The sequence below is a fragment of the Trachemys scripta genome, chromosome 10 (genome assembly GCF_013100865.1).
Source record: "Trachemys scripta elegans isolate TJP31775 chromosome 10, CAS_Tse_1.0, whole genome shotgun sequence".
In the NCBI taxonomy this organism is placed as follows: domain Eukaryota; kingdom Metazoa; phylum Chordata; order Testudines; family Emydidae; genus Trachemys; species Trachemys scripta.
The window spans coordinates 12,693,115-12,715,749 of NC_048307.1; the positions used below are offsets into that span (position 1 = coordinate 12,693,115).

At 42.5% G+C, this 22,635-nt stretch overlaps 1 long non-coding RNA gene across 1 annotated transcript; it reads left to right on the plus strand.

Moving 5' to 3' along the window:
• Positions 1-405: 405 nt before the first annotated feature.
• Positions 406-21,624, plus strand: LOC117884155. Its single transcript, XR_004647503.1, has 5 exons — positions 406-537; positions 2,394-2,531; positions 17,903-18,008; positions 19,655-19,792; positions 21,444-21,624. It is a non-coding gene; the product is annotated as an uncharacterized LOC117884155 (long non-coding RNA).
• The last annotated feature ends 1,011 nt before the right edge of the window (positions 21,625-22,635 follow it).

Genomic DNA, 22,635 nt, shown 5'->3' on the forward strand with positions numbered 1-22,635 from the left:
TGAATATATTTATCCCAGCTATACACCTGTGAGATAGGGAAGTGCTATTATCTGAAGCTAAGTGACTTCTCCAAAATCACAGAGGAAATCTGTGATGGGACAGTGGGGTTCAATTCCCTGCTCCCAGTGTCCTAGGCTAGAGTCCTAATCATTGGACCATCTTTCTTCTTTGGAGTAGAACTTGGAGTAACTTAACTGAAGTCAGCAGCTTTGCTCTGGATTTAAATTGGTTCAAACTGGAGCAAAACTCCAGTTTCACTCTGCTCTGTGGGATCATAATTCCCGCACCTCACAGACCTCGTCATGCCTGTGGACTTTGCACCACTACCAGAAGTGGAGCTGCCAGCACAGGGGAGATAAGCTGCCTGCCCAATGCTCATGTGAAGAGCCAGAACAAGGGATAGTGGATGACTTGTGAATGGAGAAAGAGCTGGTGCTGGCGGAAAGGGGATAACTCTGGTACTGGAAAAAGGGGAGATTACACTGGGGTGAAATCTGTCTGCTTTCAAATTTGTTTTTCTCTGGATGGGTAAAAAGGTAAGCAATTAAAAAGCATGGAGAGGGGAAATTTTGAAGTTTTGCTTTAAGACTCTTCCACAAGTCACCATACTCTGGTTTTTATCACAAAGCACCTGGATGCTATCAACTCCTAATCTGCAGTCCTCATTCAAACAAAACTCCCTGGATGTCTGTAGGAGCTTTGCCTGAGTGAATGCCTTTGACTTGCATCATAGAACTCAGCTTGTGGTCAGTTGTCTAATGGTGAAGCCTATTGCATAAATGCAACCAAATATTAGCTGCCCCTAATAAACTCCTCTTTGTAGCTTTCATTGCCTGTTACAAATAGGAACTTTGTTTTTTCTTGGGTCTAAACGAAGAAAAACTCCTACATGTTTTAATTTAAAGGCTTGGTTATTTTTTTTCCCACAATGCGCTTTTTGTACCGAAACGATGAAAAACCTTCAATAAACAGATGATTGCATTACAAATGTTACACTGTGAATTACCCTGTGTTCTTGCTTTCCTTCCTGGAGGAGAAGTTCCTAAGCAAATTATAGTTAAGCCTAATTAATATGTGGAAAAGTTTAGCCAAGTGAATTAGTACTGAAAACCAGGACGAAAACCATTCCTCAAAGTTAGATAAAATCTTACAGTTAAATGCAGGAGTTGGCCTCAGTCTCAAAATAGCCTGGATAGCTGTTTGGATTTCAAATTTTTGTAACATTTAAATAAAAATTGAGGCAAAAAGTGACCATCAATGCAGCAATTTGTCATGAAATAATACTCTGCATTTTATTAAATCATATTACTTTATTATTTTTTAAAAACAGTATATAGCGGAGAACAGGCTATGAAACTATAGTCATATTGACAATTGTTTACAGAGATTGGCTGAGTCATAGAAAATGTTGAATGGCTTTGTTATGTATATAAAATATCTCCAGGGGGCCCCCTCTTCGTTTTCTAAATAATTTTGAATCGTATTTCAGCTGTCTTTGAACAAAGCAAAAGTCAAAACTGCTAATGCAAAGAGATCAAGAATACATCAGTGACATTGTTTCATTAAAAACAACGAGGAGTCCTTGTGGCACCTTAGAGACTAACAAATGTATTTGGGCATAAGCTTTCGTGGGCTAAACCCCACTTCATTAGATGCATGGACTGCAAAATATAGTAAGCAGTATATATATACAGCATGTGAAAAGATGGGAGTTGCCTTACCAAGTGGGGGGTCAGTGCTAATGAAGCCAATTCAATTAAGGTGGAAGTGGCCTATTCTCAACAGTTGACAAGAAGGGGTGAATATCAAGAGAGGGAACGTTATTTTTGTCGTGAGGCCAATGCAATCAAGGTGGACGTCGGCCATTGCCAACAGTTGACAAGAAGGTGTGAGTATCAGCAGAGGGGAAATTACTTTTTGTAGTGACCCATTCACTCCCCGTCTTTATTCAGGCCTAATTTGATGGTGTCCATTTGGCAAATTAATTACAGTTCTGCAGTTTCTCGTTGAAGTCTGTTTTTGAAGTTTTTTGTTGAAGAAGTCCAGTTTGCAAATTAATTTCAGTGTCCAGTTCTGGTGTTCATAGCTTTGAGGTTCTACTGTACTTGTCACCATTCCTCTAAAGAGCATGCCAAGCCTTACACGGGGAAGTGTATTTTATTATCCCTATATTACAGATAGGGAAACAGAGGAAAAGTAGTTAAGATTTGCCAAGGTCACACAGCAATCAAAGCAGACCTGCAAATAGAATTCAGGTCTCCTGGCTTCTACTTCCCACCTCTGTCTTCTAGTTCATGGTACCTTATTAAAAATGTAAATGCAAACAGATAAAGCCTATCCTCCTTGAAACCTTCCCATTAATATTTTGTCCTTTTGACTCTTTTCCTTGCAGAATAAACTGGTGGATTGGGACTCAGATCAGAGACTTGGTATCTAAATGGGACATGCCTGCTAAATACGGAAAAGGAAACCAGAAAGAACCACCGTAACCTCAGAATGCCCAAAAGACCAGGACAGAAGAGAGGAGGAGGTTTGCTTCTATTCTGAGATTAAAGATTATTCAATAGCTGTAGGCTACTGTTCAAAATACTTTGTGATTACTATGTTTAAAGATGCCAAAAGCGATTCTGGTATGATAGTCATCAAACCAATGTTTATAAGACGTTGTATTCTAGAAAGTATCCTTTCTTCCAATGTACCACTGACTTGAAGCTGGGAGTTGAAAATATGTTGGCATTTTAACCAAATCATGAAATTTGAGTAATTCACAGCCCTGTGGGATGGTGTAATCAAACATAAATTAAAGCATTCGATACATTGCCAGAATGCAGTGGTGAATCCATTTGTACCAAGGGACACTTTAGCCACGTGGCCCATTCCTCTTTTAAACTAGAGTAGCCAGCAATGCCATGGTCCGTTCCTTTGGGTTTGTCTCAGCTCTATGTTGTTCATGTATTTTTACAGGCTGTACACAGACTCAGTATCCAATAATAGCAAACCCTCATGTGGAACATGAAGAGTCACGACAACCAGAGTAAACGTCGGCTAGTCTCAGAGAGATGGCGCCGCTTACTCTGTTGCATCCAGTGAGATGATCAGACTGTCAGTGGCTCACACGGAGAGGAAAAGGGGAGGGAAGATGGGTTCACACACTCCTAGACCCAGGTAGCCTCCTCGCCGGACGATGCCAGGCCGAGTTAGCCCACCGTGGGTCGGATCTCCTAAAAGATCCTCTAGTTACCGGGCTTGCGTTAGAGTAGTTCTGGTCACGAGCCAAAAGACTTCGCAGAGTACTCTGGGCGTCTTCCGGTAACACTCAATTCACACTGGTGTACACACACACACACACACACACACACACACTCCAAGGCCTTATTCCAGGTACTATTCCCAAGTACCTCCAGGTACTATTCCCAAGTACCTCGATGCATCACTCGAGGCGGTAAAAACCCCTCCTGAGGCGGTAACAACCCCTCAACACAGGTGCAAACCCTATGCACCTAGCATATGCATACAGGGGGCGGCAACAATTCCCCTAAGCCGCTCAGCATCTGACCTTGCTGCACAGTCAATAAGTTCGGATGGCGTGAGCCCAACAGGGACAGACGGCCCCACGGACAGTCCTCCTCCGACACCCCAATAGAGATTTCAAAAGGTCTCCTACCTCTATTGTGGCGCCATGAGGTTCAAAGGGGAACGATCCGTAGCAGCTGCCGGTGCCTCTGCGGGCGTTGCCATCCCGGACGAGCCCCCAAATTGTCGGAGAAAAACAGAGTTCTCACTATTTGTTTAGGTATAGCAAGTCAGATGCTTTATTAACTCTCACAATTGCGCAAAGAGAGAGAGCTAAGCAGGTCTCTCAACAAGTAAACAATTACAGCAAGCATTTATACCTTTTGTTACAGACAATAATGAGCAACAGTTGCATTTTGTTTATACATAGGTCATTTTGATATCTTGTTTTGCTCACTAATGTAGACTCTTAGTCTACATTCCATATTATTTACACAAGGTCGCAGCAACTTCTTACACAGTTCTTTTCCGCTCGCTTCACACATTCCTTGCTTCTACAAATCTCGCGTTATTAGGGTTACAGTTAGCCTAACTTTTGGTAACGAACTGTCATGCATTGTATCCCCTTCCTGTCAGTTCTTTTTCTGCTTCCACAACGGAAACTGGATTTTGAAATTCAGCTGCATCTCACTCTACAGAAAATCCACAGTTAATGCTCCTATCACTTATATGGACAACTGTTAGAAAGCAAGCCCCTTTTATGGGAGGTTATGATACCTAACCACCTTCTCTAGTGTGGCTAAGAAAGAACAATACACCTCTACCTCGATATAACGCTGTCCCCGGGAGCCAAAAAATCTTTCCGCATTATAGGTGAAACCGCGTTATATCGAACTTGCTTTGATCAGCTGGGGCGCGCAGCCCCGCCCCCCCGGAGCGCTGCTTTATCGCGTTATATCCGAATTCATGTTATATCAGGTGGCGTTATATCGAGGTAGAGGTGTAATACTGCAAATTATGGGCCAAATCCGCACATGAATAAAGAAGACCAAGTTTAGCCATAGTCACTGAATATTCTTGGCAGAGTTCCACCATATCAGCTAACCTGTGCATTGTGCGTACCAAAAATATTAGCAGGTGTAATTATGTACATGAACAAAGGGGTCAGTCCATTTCATTTTGCCAGTGGGCACTTTCTGAACCCTAGATTTGGAAGAGTAAGTTAATGTTATTGAAGCTGGTATTTGTAATACTGCCTCCTGCAAAATGCTGAGTGGTTATCCTCCTGTTGAAGGCAATGGAATTACTCTCATTCACATTTAAACTAATGGCATGGGGCAGGGATCGCTAGCAGGAGGGTTCTCTGCCATTTGAAGTCACTAAGCCACAGGATTTGGGGACTTCAACAGCAGAGTCAAGGGAAAGGGTAGGGACGGCTTTGTGACCTGCAACATGCAGGGGGTCAGACCAGATGATCATAATGGTCCCTTCTGAACTTAAAGTCTATGAGTCTATGAGGGACAGAATCAGGCCAAATGGCAGTTGTGGACACATGCCCAAAAGTAGCTTTTCATCCCAGGATTCAACTCTTTCTGAACTCCCCTCTCAAAATCACCCCATTCCGAAGAGGCCTGGGTAAACTGGATGAAGAGAAAAGGGAATGTCTGTTGAATCGTTGTAGGTAGCTACACACAGTCTAAGCGCTCAGGATTTCTTCAATTTTGGAATTAAGTGGTGGCTTGCTGTAAGACACACATCTTGTAGCCACTGTTGAATAATTCAGTAGTGATGTGGGAGTGACACCTGGTGGCTCATGGATTTGGGGTAATAGTCAGGCTAAGTTGTGTAGTTTTGTCCCGTTCTGGTTGTGAGTGACCATCACTCAAGAAATGTGAAAATGACTCAGTAACTTCTGCTTAGAATATTTTATGGTGATTATGAAATCGCTCTGCATTATAAAAAGTGCAAACGTTTTAACAATGACTCCTAAGACTTTATTCTGACAGCTAGGTTTACCTTATCATAAGCTTAAAACTATACTGTGTACGATACAATGATTGTTTCTAGCTTTGTTTCCCATCATCTCCTGACTTAAGGGCTCTAGAGCAGTGAAAAGAGATTCTAATTCCTGGTTAGAAGGTCCCACATTTCAGCACATTTTAAAGAAGTTTCTATGTTTGTGTCAAAATGTTCACCATTGATATGATGGCAAAAGACTATTCTTCACAGGCAACATTTTCACCTTTTCTATTTTGACCAATTCAGAAAAAATGTGAAAATGGTAATGGTGATGCAACTTTCAAAATTCCATGGAAAAATTCGGAAATGTTTCTGAATTTTGTGAGGATTACAATATTATTACCAAATGAGCAAGCATTATTAACGCACAGTTTTTTTTACCAGACCAAGCCCATGCATTTTATGACAATTTCCGTTTTTGCAAGCTAACACTTTATGAAGCAAACATTGTTTGATTTAATGCCTGTTTCCTGAAGGCTCTGGCGGGACCTGAAAGCACACTGAAGAGGGGAGAAATTTTGGAAATTGTTAGGATCCTATGGAAAGGCAGATAAGCCCCTTGTTTGCTTGCTTTGGACTTGGTAATTGTACACACTGTTTATTTGGACTTCTAAATTTGATACAGTTTAACTTGAAGTCATTGATTAAAAATTAATCTTTCTGAGATAAAAAGGGAAAACATTGCTCCCTTCTGTGAAGTTCTCATTGTCATGTAATCTGGCCAGGTTCAGGGACATTGACACATGGAATAGTTTAGAGACTCCAGGACATGTTTTACGTTCTTCCCATTTGGCAAAATGTACCTATTCGTGACAGCTTAGCTTATTTTATTATCCCCTGGGACATCAGTCCCAGTTGGTGATTTTACAATGCAACCTAATTCTGTAGAGTGTCTATTGGAAGGTATCCTGAGTTCTAACCCTGACTTGTGTGGTCTTTTACTAGTCACTTCACCTTTCTTTCTGAAAATCCCCATTTGTAAAATGGAGACAATAACATCCTTCTTACTAGAGTTCACTTAACGTTTACATAAAGAATGATGTGCTATCATTCATCAAGGCTGAGCTGACCCATGGACCCAAGGGCATCACAGAGATGCTAAAGAAAATGATGGTTTTATTCTGGAAAGCATTACAAGGAAACTGGAGAACTGGTATGCAACTCTGGCCCTTGAGCTTCTACTTTCTTTTAGTTAACTACTGGCAAAATCAAAACTAAAAACCCCATCAAACCCTCCCAATAATAACTCACGTCCTTGAGCCCTATTTATGGAGAAGAGTCTACATTAAGTGGCATCAATTCTAGCCTATTAGCAAGAAGTCGTTGCTTTTTTAAAGTTTAAGGACTGGAATGCACCTACTAATTTCCATAATCAAAAGTAGTTTGGCGCTGTGTGTGCTGTAGTAGCTACCTAAGAGGTGGAATAGAACTTCTTTGAGGAATCCAAAATTCTGGATTGGGCCCCGCTCTAGCTACAATGAGATAAATTAAGGGTGACGAATCAGCTTTTCTGTGCTCGTTTGAGTCCCAGCTGATGGCAGGTGTTAATTAAGGTTCCAAGAGAAGGCGCCACGGGTGCTCATGCTGTTCAATGGGCCGTTCAAAATAACATTCAAAACATAGTTTGAAAGAAAAATAATCGTAAATGGTCTTGAACGTTTTATTTGGAAACTTATAAGCTGTGGTGGCTGCCAGGGGCACAGAGCCCAACCACCAAACAGCTGATAGTGCCAGCATTAGACATTCCAATAGACCACCCACATCACATTGGCCTTCAACTCCCCCCGTCTCTCTCAGCTCCTTCCTTGTCTATCTGCAGTTTGACACTAGTACTACAAGCTAGTTATGCACTAACTAGCCCCATTTCCTGCTTCACTTATTACCTTCCTGGAGTACAAGCTCCCATCTGTACACCTCTACAGCCTTGAGTTCACTTAGCAGTGGGCATGTGGAAACTGGGAAGCCCAGTCACAAGAAGAGTGTTGTATGTCCCAGTTTGCACAGGGCCCCCTAAAACCAAGTGCTTGCCTTGCCTATAGGCCTGACACCGTTGTCTCAACCAACTTGTAAGCTAGCACAGCAAGGCAAACACATCCGTCCTTCAAGCTGTGAGGGGGTGCTGGATTTTTTAGTGCACATCTAGTAACTCAGCTATATAACAGCTTGGGACTGTGGGGGTAGGAGCCCTGGGTGCTATTCCTGATTCTGCCTGTGCTTTCTTGTGTGAGTTGGATGTAAATCTGTCTGTTGGTCTGTGAAAGGCATCTAACAGCCACCTGCCTCCTGGGGAGGTTTTGAGGATGAATTGATATTTGGAACACGATTTGAAATCTTTGGAGAACAAATGCTAGAAATAGTGTTGTTTTTATCATTCCATAGATGGCAGCCAAGCTTACTGGTAAACCACCCTCCCTGCCCATGGGCAGCAGGTGAACTGGCCCTTGGGGGAGGCTAGTCCCCGGCCCCTTCCCTTCTGCCCAAGGCCCATCCTCTCCCCCTTCTTTTCCACCCCACCCCCCCAGATCCCAGAGCACCCCCACCACAGCCGCCGGCCTCCCCACTCTAGTCCCTTGTCCCGGAGCCCCAGGCATGCGGCCCCAGCACCCCTAGCCCGAGCTCTGGGCAGGTGGCGTGGCTGCAGCACCCCCCAAGCCCAGCCCCAGAGCGCCGGGTAGGTGGCATAGTCCCAGCACCCCCAACCCTAGGCCCGGAGCACCAGGTGGGTGGCGCATGGATGGGGCCATGCTGGGCTGTTTGGGGATGCTCAGCCTCCCCCAGCCTATGATACCCACCACCCATGTCCCTGTTCCAAAGAGCTGCCTACAGAGGCGAATACAATGTAACAGGGAGAAGATTGCTCACAGGCATGGATGCAGAGAGATCATCAGTATAGGGAGGCGATGGAGTTTAGAAAGGATTCATTGGAGTAGAAATCTCCAGCTCGAAGGAAGAGAGAGAAAAGATGTTGGTTTTCTATATGTGGTATTTATTCATAATTAAACTCCAGATAGAGATTGGGATTGAGGTTTGGGGGCATGGCAGATGGGCGGGATTGAGGTTTGGGGGCATGGCAGATGGGCGGGATTGAGGTTTGGGGGCATGGCAGATGGGCGGGATGAGTTTTTTTTTTTTTTTTTTAAATGCATAGATTGACTCATGCTCAAAATACCCTACAGGTGGGATTGGCCCAGAGAATTGGTGGGGACAATGGCAGAAGGAGCATCAGGATTAGGAGGGGATTCGGAAGCCTTTGGAGGGAGTACAAAATGAGAAGAGCACTTTTGAGACCTGGGCTTCTAAAGTAACGCCACATCTGCTCAGAGCAGTGTCAGATTGGAAGAAGCTGAGCAGGTCTGTTAGGGAAAGGGATGAAATGTTACTTTCCCCTGTATACATTCTTTGTTCTCACTTTAAGGAAATCGATACAAATTATATGACCTAAAAAGAGATGAGGAAGAGCTTGATTTCTAACGGAGGCTCCTTTCGCCCAGTTTATTTTCCTCTTCATGTGAAATTCAATTCTATATTGATTTCTAAAGACTTATGCAAAGCCAAGGAGAGCTCAGAAAAGGCAGCACTTGCAAAATGCTGCACACATGGCGAAAACTAACACCCCCCAGCCAGAATTCGATTGTGTACTCGGTGGACTCATCTGAGTGTCTAGAGAGCATCAGCCATGCCACTAAACTGCCTGCTCCTCCAAACTCTCATGTCCTGCCTTGTCTGGTTTATTGTTTGTGGTTATTTTACATGTTGTGGATTTAGGGCTCCTGAAAAGTGCCAGAGGGATGCTACTGGAGACTGATTTATCCACATGATACAGTGCAAAATGCAGCATCTCTGCCAATGGACCATGTCCCCAACTCTGACCTGGAGGGAACGTCCCAAAGGGCGAGAGAAAGTAGTTAAGTTTCTGTTGGCCTATCAGCCCTGCTGAGACAATTACGGCCAAAAGAAGCTGATCTCCACACGCAAGACACACAGGCCATGGAATGGCTGTCAGATGACAATGACTTTCCGTCACTACTGGCCTGGGCTGGATTTGATCCAGCGTGTCTGGCAGGCTTCTCTTTCTGTGCCTCACCGTCTTTGACATTCCCAGCATCTCTGTCAATGGCCTGGCTCTGAAGTAATTGCCAGTGTTTAATTTTTCATGAGGGTCATTGACTTCCAGGTAAAGTTTAATTTTTTCTGATTTAATATTTAACTTAAATCCCTGTGTGAAAATGTATTTAACGCCAGTTGAAGGAGATATTCTGATCTTTGCTCAGCTTTGTCTTTTTCATGGGTTATTTCACCCTGTGTGTAGTGATCCGTCTTTCCTCCTAGTGCATGTAGCTATGGGAGAAGGCAGGGAGGGTAATAGGTTCACAGATGGGTGACTGTTGGTTAGTTAATCTGATTGCTCCATTAGTCCCTTCCATTAAATAATTAGAAATACGTTTTCAGTCTAAGGTTGGCATTTCTCAACCTACTGCTCTTAGCAACTCTAATGTTGTAAAATGACAATTATTAGTAATACTTTGCACTTACCGTGTTTTATTTGTGGATCTCAAAGCGTCTTTCAAAAATGGCTACATGTTTTACAAAGAGTAGGAGTTGAATCAGTTCAATGGGAGTTGTGTCAAGCCCCAGATTAGGCTGGGGTCCTGCAGACCACAGCCTCATTCACTACACAACCCTGCTTCATTCCCAGAGCAGGCAGGGCAATACAGAGTGCTGACGTGAGTCGCTAAGCATCAGATACAAAGTCATTGTTCAAGTAAGGACCGGAACCCAAATATCCAGACTCCTAGTCTCTTGCTCTAACCACTAGAAAACACTGTCATTTACAACACAAGTGGAATGGGTTCGTGATGTAATATTTCAAAGCACTGAGTTCCCACGCTATTTGTCACCGATTTATGTGGGATGGTCCTGATTTTAAGGAAAAGTCCCATGATGTAAAAGTGAAGCTTGCAGGACCTTGGAACCATCCCAAAATATCATCCAGACTGACACAGTTTCATTACATCATAACAGGGTGATGCAAAATATTTTTCCTGTAGAAAGTCATCAGAAGGTGACAAATGGTATTTTCCCATTTGTGCTTAAAACGTAGGGCATACGTACAGGGTAGTATCCCTTTAAAAAAGTTTAGAGAGACAAGGTGGGTGAAGTAATATCTTTTATTAGACCAACTTCTGTTGGTGAGAGAGACGAGCTTTCAAGCTTACACAGGATTCTTCTTCAGACCTGAAGACCCTCACACTTCATGGGGTCCCAGAATTCAGGCTCCAGCCTAGGTCCAAATACCTACATGGCAATGAAACAGCCCCTTAGCCCGAGTCCCACGAGCCGGAGGCAGCTGCCATAGGCCAGCCATAGGAGTCTAACTGCACTATAGACATACCCTCAGCCTCGTCCGGTGGGCAATACAACAAATAATGCTTACCTACCTCTCAGGGCTGTTGTGGGGCTAATGTTTGCAAAGCATGTGTAGAATCTATGGAGGACAGTGTGTAGAGGTGACTTCACATTAAGGAAGAGGAAGAATTGTTTATGGTTCTGGAAAAGACCAATTAGATATAATGGGATGAAAATGAGCAAGGGAAACTTTATAGAGTGGTAGACGTGTTAGTCTGTATCAGCAAAAACAACGAGGAGTCCTTGCGGCACCTTAGCGACTAACAAATTTATTTGGGCCCACGAAAGCTTATGCCCAAATAAATTTGTTAGTCTCTAAGGTGCCGCAAGGTCTCCTCGTTGTTTTTAAGAAAAACTTTAGGCTGCCATCAGGAAATATCTCCTTACAGTAAAGCTATTTAGACTGTGTGAGAGTCTGTGGGGGAAGAAGTAGAGCCACAGATGCTGGACAGTTTACTGCAGCAGAGAGCAGACAGAACAATTCTGCACTAGTCTCTGGGAATGAAGGAAGCCTTTCCCATATCTCCATTCTGCGAGTTTGTAGTTTTAAGCCTCTTTTAGTTGTGTTCAGACTACTTTTTGCAACCTGCTAAGTTAGCTCATGATCTCAGTGTGTGAAGAGAGGATGAGTTAAATTCCAACTTTAAGGTAGTGTGCAAAAACCTGACATCAATAACCACTTTCTAAGAACTCTTCAACCAGCTTTTCTCCTTGCTCACCAAAGCTAAGCAGCAGCTAATCATGGGTCTTCTAATGGCTCTACTTTTTGATCCTGCCATTATTTGTCTGCTGGGTGTGCTGCTTTCATTCGCTGCAGCCTATTTTTCAACTACCTTTAAATTTGCCTCCTGGTCCCCCTCTTCTTCTGATCATTGGTAGCCTGCAGTTGCTGGATATGAAAAGGCCTGATAAATCACTAAGGAAGGTCAGATAATTAATTTATTTTCAATGTATCTTACTATAAATATACCTCAACTCCGATAGAACGCTGTCCTCGGGAGCCAAAAAATCTTACCGCGTTATAGGTGAAATCGCGTTATATCAAACTTGCTTTGATCTGCCGGAGTGCGCAGCCCCGCCCCCCAGAGCGCTGCTTTACCGCGTTATATCCGAATTCGTATTATATTGGGTCGCAGTATATCGGGGTAGAAGTGTATAAACATTTGCTGATTTAAAATTCTATCACTTGCTGCAATTCAAAAGGGACTAAGCAGTGCCAAAATGTGGTTTTAAAAAATGTAATACATTTTTAAAGGTTTGAAAATGTTCTGGTAATCTTTGAGGCCCCAGTCCTACAAAGACTTACACACATGCTTAACTTTAAGCACATGAGTGGTCCTATATCAACAGGACTACTTGTGCTTAAAGTTAAGTACACGTGCGAGTCTTTTGCCGAATCAGGACCTACAGGCCCCATTCTGCTATCTTTACTCCTGCGAAGTGCTTTACTATGTCAGCTGTCCTTCAGAAATGTATACATCTACTCATGTTGTAAGGGACTACTCAGCAGGAGAAAAGGTGTCAGAACTGGGCTCTTCGTCAGTTGCTGGTCTTCCAATTACCTTGTCAGTTGATGCACATCACAGTATCTGAATGCTCGCGCTTTCACAGACAGACACTTTTCACACATGACATTTCCTTTCCATGACAGTTCATGTAATACATTTTATATAGGGCTTGTGGCATTTTAAAAGCAATGTGACAGCTGCAGTGCCAGAAGGCTTTTAAGGCATTAACAAATAACTGACGTGAAATAGAAAATCCCCATAAAGGAGCTAAAGGATTTCATCATGAAAGTTTACAAAACCACACGCTGTGCAGTAGGTGAAGCATCAGCTGCAATTTTATTTTCACCAAATGAGCTGAAATAATTTCCCTGTGAGCTGCTTTTGTTACAATGTAAATAAAAGTTTCAGTGCCATCTGAAACCAGGTTCTGGCGAGCTGCACTAGTGCAAAACACTGCACTGGGGTAAACTGTATGCACCCTGCAAGTTTGCACTGGGACATCCGCACTGGTGGGTAAAATCTCAGAGAATGTCTAGACAACGAGTTTTTGGGTGGCAAGCAGGGTGTAAATCTACCTCGCGCCGGTGAGCTGCGCAGTGTCTGTCTGTGTGGAGCCTGGTGCTGCACTCTAAAGGTTAGAGAACTTTCAGTGCACATGCATAGAGTCCCCATGGACAGTTAGCGTGTGACATGCTGGAGTGCTGTAGATTCACACCCTAGCTTGCAGTGCACCGAGGTGTCATAGAGACGTGCTCTCAGCATAGACTGGGCCTTAGATGGCTGAGATTGCCAGATCTTGGTCTTGTCTCACAAGACATCCAAGGCTTAATTTTGATCTCTCACTAGTTTTACATTGATGTAACTCCATTGACTTACTTCATTATTTACATCATCGTAAGCAGGGCCGGCTCTACCATTTTTGCTGCCCCAAGCAAAACAAAAAAAAAACAAAAAAACGCCCAAACTGCTGAAGCGCAAAAAAAAAAAAAAAAAAAGCTGCCCGGACTCTGCCGCCCCAAGAATGGACAGAATGCCGCCCCTTAGCATGTGCCGCCCCAGGCACGTGCTTGCTCTGCTGGTGCCTGGATCATAAGGCATAACAGGATCAGGCCTGTGAGCCTTCCAGTTACCTTTCAGAGAACTCTTACTACCTAGTATCTGAAATCTAGCTAAGGCATACCACATTTTATTGCTTAATAATGTACATGCACCCCACTCCGCTGTTCAGATGGTCTGGGCAATTCAGTTTATCACGGCTGATTAATAGAGAATATTATTGTTATTGGTTTCTTTATATGAACTCAGAATGTTGTTTAATTTGTTAGGCCTGCTTTAGTGTATGTAAGTCATTTGCTGAATGATATTAATTCACATCACGGTAGCCAAGCTTACACTTAACTCTTTTATTTGAATAAATAAGCATAGGTTTGACTCTCTTGTATCCTCTTGTGATAGACTGAGGTACTACAGCCCTGCTAATTCAGCAGTCCTTAGTCTACACTACAGCTATCCTGGCAGCCTGCTAAAGGATCACACGTTGTAATTTGTATTGTAACTGTCTTGTTAGGCCTGGCCTGTTTCAACACACTGGATCGCGCTACAGTAGAAACTCAGAGTTACAAACTGACTGGTCAGCCTCACACCTCATTTGGATCTAGAAGTACGCAATCAGGGAGCAACAAAGACCCCCCCCCCAAAAAAAAAAGAAAGAAAAGCAAATACAGTACAGTGCTGTGTTAAACATAAACCACTAAAAAAAGTGGGGGGGAGTTTAAAAAAATGGACAAAGTGAGGAAACCTGTTTCTGTTCTTGTTTCATTTAAATTAAGGTGGTTAAAAACAGCATTTTTCTTCTGCTTAGTCAAGTTTCAAAGCTGTATTAAATCAATGTTCAGCTGTAAACTTTTGAAAGAACAACGACAACGTTTTACGAACATGCCCGAGGGGTTCGTAAGTCTGAGGTTCTACTGTATCTGGATATGTCAGGACATGAGTGGGCGTATGGAGGCAGCTAAGCTAGAATTTCCAGTGTTTGCTTGGTTTGTAGGATGTATGTAGGAGCTATGAGGGGCTGGAGTATGTTGGGGTGGCCGGTGTAGGCCAAATCTGGGGCTGTTTTCATGGGGACAGCAAAAGGCATATCTTTGCTAGAAGGGCAGCTCTCCTGTCAAGTCTGTTTCCTAAAACATGGAGCTGCTAGAATTTCTCAAACAGTTGTAAGGGTTTTTTTTAACATAACAAAACAACATATTTTCCCCTTATCTCGTTCTCTGAAACATCTGAACTGTTGAATCTGAAACTTCCCCAGAAAAATGCAGCCAGAAGCAGTCATGCAGCAAGGAAAACTTCAGCCTGAAATTTTAGTTTGGCAAAGTTATAAGCAACTGAAAAGAGGGCCTGATAATGAAAAGTATCAGAGGGGTAGCCATGTTAGTCTGAATCTGTAAAAAGCAACAGAGGGTCCTGTGGCACCTTTGAGACTAACAGAAGTATTGGGAGCATAAGCTTTCGTGGGTAAGAACGTCACTTCTTCAGAAGCTTATGCTCCCAATACTTCTGTTAGTCTCAAAGGTGCCACGGGACCCTCTGTTGCTTTTTATAATGAAAAGTGTCAGGTGTCAATCTTAACTATCAGCACCACTACCAGTTCCACCTATAATAAAAGCATTAAGACTGCTATCATTGGTACAACTCCTCTTTATAACTCTCAACTTATTTCCCAAGGATGTTACTGTAATGAGTTTCTTGTGTAAAAGCTAACTTGACTATGTTATAAATATTATTGTAGAAGTCCTGCTAAGTGCATTACATGGGATCCTTCCTGGAGGTGTATTCTTTTTTTCTGGAGACCTAGGGAGAATGACATAGATTCACCATAGCAAATATGCGGGATCTCGGAATAGGTTAAAAAAATAAACGGATAGAAGGAAGATTTCTTGAAGAGTTTCATTTTCTTATTATGATGACCAAATCTTCAAAGTTGAGGTGGGAATTTGTAGATTAAATGTCTCATAGATTCATAGATTCCAAGGCCAGAAGGGACCATTGTGATCATCTAGTCTCGTCTTCTGTATAACACAGGCCATAGAACTTCCCCCAGATAATTCTTAGAGCAGATCTTTGAGAAGAGACATCCAAACTTGATTTAAAAATTATCTGGGATAGAAACTCCACCACAACACTTGGTAAATTGTTGTAATGGTTAATTACCCTCACTCTCAAAACTTTATGCCTTATTTCTAGTCTTCATGGTTTCATGTTGATTTACAGCACTGCTGTACAGACCACTGTGTTGTCCAGCTATGGAATGATGAGTATGTTTGTGCTTTTGTTTGTTTTAAAATAAGATCATTTAACACTGCTCCCACCAACGTCACCTTGTATGCTGTGTGGGGTCAGGTTCAATTATAAAGACCCAACATTTGTTGCTCTGTAAAGAGATGAAGTTACGATCCTTCTTTGATTTCCATATGTTTCATGTGTTAATATTGCTTCTAATGTCTTGTCTGCATTGGTGGGTCATGCAGACTTAACACTGATGGTTTTTTTGGTGATTCTTTTGGATATTGAACCTAAAGTTAAACTTAAGGTTCTCTGGTTTGGTTTGGTTTGTTTGTTTGTTCCTCATTCATGAAACACAAATGCATGTATTACTGCTAGCTGCAAAGCAGATTCTTATAGCAAACTGAAGATATCACGTGATAGCAATAACTGTGAGGCTGATGGATGCCTCTTCAGTGGAGAGATGGATGCAGCCTTAATTTAAATTGAAAGTGCTTGATACTTTTTCAGATTGATGCCAAGATAATTTAGGCCTCAGTCCTGCCAATGGATCAAGGTGGGTGGGTTCCATGGACGTCAGTGGAATTCTTTGAAGGTTCACGGGACTCTGCTCTGTATGTCAATGGAATCCACACACCGATCCAGTTGCAGGATAAGGACTCACATGCATCTAATCTGAAAAAAAGAACCGAACATTTCCCAGTGATTCCAACTTTTCTCCAAGTGAATGGAATCCACAAACACAGATAGGATTGTAGGGTTAGAATCTTAAATTGGGCCTTGTCCTTCCTTCAGCATTTTCCAGCAATCCTAGAAAAAGTTTCCTGCCCTTTGTTTCTCAAAAAAGAGCATAACACTTTGGTGGAAGACTTGTGTGGGATTCTGCCAATCTGTTCTTTTTATTAGTACTCTTATTTGTTAAGTGCCGACGGAGAATGCGCTAAGCACTGAGCAAGGGGCATGACAGTCTGAGACAGAAGAGACAGGCCACAAAGTGGCGATCAGAGTTTCTTCCTTTTTAAAAAATACTAGTAAAACTATTGAATGGTTGACCTGTTTCTAAATAGGAAGATTTACTTGTTGCTGAATATTGTGCGAGTGCCCCAAAGTAATTGATTTTCTTAGTCTCTTAGTCTCGCTACTGGGGCAATTTGGCACATGTTATTGGGATTTGGCATTTTGAATCTGTTGGTCACCTTTAAGATCCTGATAAAGGTCTCAGAGTAGTGAATGCAGGTTGTATTACTCCACAATACACCTTGCTGTGGGTGCTTCCATTTCCTGTAACTTTGGCAGCACAAAAAGTGCATTCTGTCTGGATTTAACTAAACTTTCAATCACAGTCAAGGAGCTAATGTTAAGTTTAATACTTTGGTATGAAGACTAGAAGAAACAGTTCACATCTTTGCTGTGTTAGTATGGAGACCGTCTTCTAAATGGCTGTTATGACAGAGTATTAGCACTCCTGAATTTATTCTGTGTATGAAAATTTGTTGCAGCAAAAGAGATTAGAAACTTCCATTTTTCTTGGATTTGTTTTTTGTTTGCTGCCGGCTTGGATTCTGCAGCAAACAGCAAAAATTATAACCAGTTAGCAAAAGGTGGATCATGAGATTTGTGATTTTTATTTGGAGTCTGGTTTGTTATAACATAGCAATGTGGTGTATAAAATGAAACGGTTTATTGCGATGTGAAATTTAATGTTGCTGGGTAATTGAGTGTGATTGATTTATAATTCATGTGAAAGTTAAAAATGATGATCTAACAACTTTAAAACAACATTTGTCTCTTAAGATTTTTTGTGGGGGTTTCCCCCTTAAGTGTGATGCTTTATGATTTTGTTTTATTACCTCTTTTAAAATGTAATTTCATTGTTTCACCAGTTTCTCCATGACTTTCCCTTAATTGTATTTTTTAATTAATGTTTATAGTCTATGTCTAGACGAGTCTGATAGGCTCCATTCATTTCTCTAGAGATTCTTTAATAAGAGACACTTTATACATGGAAAGCTTGAGTTACCGAAAAGGACAAAACTTCAGTAATGTGTCATTTTGATGGCCGTATGGATGGCTTCTGTATCAGAACACTTTAGTTTTGCAATATAATTAGCACATTTAATTTCTCTTTTGATCTTGTTTGGTTTTTAGTTATTTAATTTCTACCATTCCTTAGATGTCTTTTCAAACCCCACAAGATGATATGCAGAAAAACAGAAGAGGGATGTGTGGTCTTTAGGAAATACATCAAGACACGTGGACAAGATATTCATGAAAACAATGTAAGGAGCTACATTGATGCCTTAGTGATCAAACAATAGGTATTTTACTGCTCCATTAAAATGGGATATGCAGACGCGGAGGGTAGTTTATCTAATGAGTATGTCCTACTAAGTTATATATGAAAATAATTACACTATCTAAACATCTTTCACATCCAGCAGACATCTTTGCAAGCTGTTAAAATTTGGCCCTGCAGTAAAAGCAAGAAATTGGATAATCTGACCCAAAGAATTTACTATGCCATGTGACATAATTGTGCAAAACTTGTCCTCGGGTGGTATCCTTTATTACTGGAGAGGCAGAAACAAAGCATCTCATTCTTTCCATGCATTAAAGACCATCACATACCTCCCTAAGGACACTGGAATAGAGATCAGTTTACAATTTGCACAGAGATGAAAGTGCCCTATTACACTGCTCATGAGAACATACCATTTCTCTTAGCGCTTTCACCAGCAGATAATGATTTCATGAGACTACAGCGAGGAGTAAAACCCAAAATTACAGTCCAGAAATGTAGAGCAAAGATCAGCAGAACCAAAACAACTGTGGCCACCTTTAGGAACTTTGCAGTATAACTATGCTGCCCGCTCGGAACTTCATAGGTGCAACATAAATAAAACACAGGTCCTCCTGATCCAAAAATCACATAGTCCCTAAGCTGCTTGAGCTAAACAAGAAACGCCTTTAGCTGGTAGCCGTGCAGGTCCTATAACACACAGGTTTCTAGTTTTATCCAGGTGAGGGTAGCGATACATATACACATCACACTAGCCAGTCGAATACTACTCACCACCAGCTTTGTTCCAATTCCTGCATAACATTCCTGTCCCAGCCCTTTAACTAATACTGATGGGGCTCAAGCGCTCCCCCGGTTTCTACAGTCATTAGAGACAGAGCTAAGCCTTGTTGTATATGGTTGATACAAGGGATGGGCTGTGTCAGGACAGAGAATGTTATATGTGTGTATTAGGAGTGGTTGGAAAATTGATGTTTTTTCTGCTGAAAACTTACGTTTTTTTGGTGAAAATCAAAAAACAAAATATTTTAGCCAAACACTGAAATATTTCAGTTCTGAAATGTCACCGCAGTGCCTCATGGGAGTTGTAGTGTGAGTGCTTAAAACTTACTTTCTCCACAAAAGGCTGGGTTCCCTGGTTGGCCTGCATCTCCCATGGTCTCCCCTCTTGGTAAGGGGACGTGGTACATCATGTGGCCATGGTGCATCATGGGAGATGACACTTTTCCTAAAATATTTCGTTTAAGGAAAAGCCGAATTTCCCATGGAAAAAAATTCTGTCAGAAAAATTTTGACCAGCCCCTAGTGTGATTATGCATGTGTGTGTTTACATGTATATAAAATAAGGTAGATCAGTCTATGTTCACACATACACACACACACGTATTATTTATGTGGGTTCCAACCTTTTACCCGTGTCTTTAATATTTTCCACTGGCTTTCATTAGGTGACCTTTGGCTCATAACCCCAGGGCCCTTGGAGAGAGCTGTAAAACATGGCAGACTAGGTGCCATTTCCCATGCTGACATGGTTCTAGTTCTGACTGGCCAAAGTAAATGCAAGTGCTCCACTGCTGTATCACTTTCAGACTTTTTACCCTAACGTCTGTTGTTTTTATTTTAAAGGAGACGAAAACAAACCTCTTTTTCATGATGCAAACGTGCTGGCGTCCATGCTTGACCTCCTCGTGGCTGGAACTGAGATGACTTCCACAACCTTGCAATGGCTCATCCTGCTGATGCTAAAATAGCCAGAGTTTCTAAGTGAGCCACTCTTCGGTTTTAATCTTTCACACCTTTGTAACTTTGCTTTTAAAAGAAAGTCTGATATTAGGTCTTGACATGGACACGTGAATGCTGCCTACCTACAAGATGTGTCCTGTGTCGCTTTAGTTGCTGCTCTCTCAGCACCAACCATATGCAAATATATCCCTATATCTGAGTGCATGAAAGCCATTCTCATCTCTTTTAGAATTTTATATTGCCACCCATCACCATGATTGCCTCCTTGGGAGGATCTTTCCTTCTCTGGGCCTTGTGGGAGGGGGGATTTCGCTGCCTGCACATACATTTCAGAAGTAGAGTGTGCGTTTGGGGGCATGAGTGCTGAGGACACCCCAGAATACCACTGCATTTGAACAGTGAATCAGGAAGTCCAATGAAGGGGTCTATTTTGGGACCGGCGCAGGGGTCTGTTTTGGGACCGGCGCTGTTCAATATCTTCATCAACGACTTAGATATTGGCATAGAAAGTACGCTTATTAAGTTTGCAGATGATACCAAACTGGGAGGGATTGCAACTGCTTTGGAGGACAGGGTCATAATTCAAAACGATCTGGACAAATTGGAGAAATGGGCTGAGGTAAACAGGATGAAGTTTAACAAAGACAAATGCAAAGTGCTCCACTTAGGAAGGAAAAATCAGTTTCACACATACAGAATGGGAAGAGACTGTCTAGGAAGGAGTACGGCAGAAAGGGATCTAGGGGTTATAGTGGACCACAAGCTAAATATGAGTCAACAGTGTGATGCTGTTGCAAAAAAAGCAAACATGATTCTGGGATGTATTAACAGGTGTGTTGTGAGCAAGACACAAGAAGTCATTCTTCCGCTCTACTCTGCTCTGGTTAGGCCTCAGATGGAGTATTGTGTCCAGTTCTGGGCATCGCATTTTAAAAAAGATGTGGAGAAATTGGAAAGGGTCCAGAGAAGAGCAACAAGAATGATTAAAGGTCTTGAGAACATGACCTATGAAGGAAGGCTGAAAGAATTGGGTTTGTTTAGTTTGGAAAAGAGAAGACTGAGAGGGGACATGATAGCAGTTTTCAGGTATTTAAAAGGGTGTCATAAGGAGGAGGGAGAAAACTTGTTCACCTTAGCCTCTAAGGATAGAACCAGAAGCAATGGGTTTAAACTGCAGCAAGGGAGGTCTAGGTTGGACATTAGGAAAAAGTTCCTAACTGTCAGGGTGGTTAAACACTGGAATAAATTGCCTAGGGAGGTTGTGGAATCTCCATCTCTTGAGATATTTAAGAGTAGGTTAGATAAATGTCTATCAGGGATGGTCTAGATGGTATTTGGTCCTGCCATGCGGGCAGGGGACTGGACTCGATGACCTCTCGAGGTCCCTTCCAGTCCTAGAATCTATGAATCTATGAAGAAGTCTGTGGAGCCTGCAGATGGGGTGAGCAGCAGGTTCCTTGCTTTGCTGCCCTTAAAGAGAAGTAATTGTTGGATCAGGCCACACAATATAGATGATGTACCAGTGCTGGGCAGAGCTGAAGGTTGCTTGGGGAAAGGACTCTGCAAAGATCACAGAAACAGAGCCTTCAAAATGTTATTTTGTTGAATGTGCAAAGATAACCGGAGTTTGTGAGTTTGACACCTGCTAACGAGCAATGTGTTTGTATCCCAGGGACGAACAATCACGATTCTTTGCTCACCTCGATGCTGCTAATTCCATGTGAGACAGCGAATAAGTTTAACCCCAACCACTTTTTTGATGCTGATGGAAAGTTTGCAAAGACAGAAGCTTTCCTGATTTTCTCCCCGGGTAACTAAAAGGGCCTGATCCTGCAGGGAAGCAGCATGCCTAGTACCACTGTCTGGCCGGATCAGGCCCCATGCTAAAAATGATCCATGTATTTATATCAGGAATATTTTAGCAACGTCCACAGCAAGTTCCTATCACAGTTACATACAGATCCCCAGGCCGCCCATAGAGATAACAGCAATACACTTGTTCCTGTAGGACCTATGTAGTGATGTCAGTGCAGCTTTGTGGGTGCCGCATCTCTGAACACCAGGTCATTTTTACTCAAGAGAGGAAGGGCGGTTCAGTGCTTAGAATGCTCTTGACCTGGGGTCAGTTCTCTTCTCCACCACAGACTGTCTGTGTGACTCGGGCATGTCGTAGTCTGAGCTCCCTCTCTGTACAGTGCAGATAACAGCATTGCTCTACCTCACGGGGGTTTAGTGGGGAGGAATATGCTTAAGGATTGTGAGACACTCAGGTACTATGGTACCAGGAGCTCTATAACAGCCTGACATAGGGGCCTAAATAGAGATTTAGGAACCTCACTGTGGCACCAGAGTTTGAAAATGTTGTCCTGCATTTACATGCCATTCATTACTTTCTACAGTAGAGACAACATGGCCATTTCACTAGTGAGCAGTTGTCCAGTCCTGGAATCAACAACATGACTAGAGTGGAGGCTTGGGAAGATCCCAGATGCACTGTTTGGTTGTTTATAGGCGACACTTCTGCGCGGTTACCAGACAGTATCGTTCTGAAGGCAACAATGTTGTTAGTATCACAGAAAGGTGCATCAATGAAGCATGTGATAACTGTAACAGTAAGTTGTGTTACCACTCACAGCTACTTCCTAATTACACTGTGTCAAGGCTGTATCCCCACTTCGAACTTTAGGGTACAAATGTAGGGGCCTGCATGAAAACTTCTAAGCTTAACTACCAGCTTAGCCCTGGTCCGCTGCCACCATTTCCAATGGATTCCCTCCCTGGGAAGCCTTGAAAAACCTTCACCAATTCCCTGATGAATACAGATCCAAACCCCTTGGATCTAAAACAAGGAGAAATTAACCATT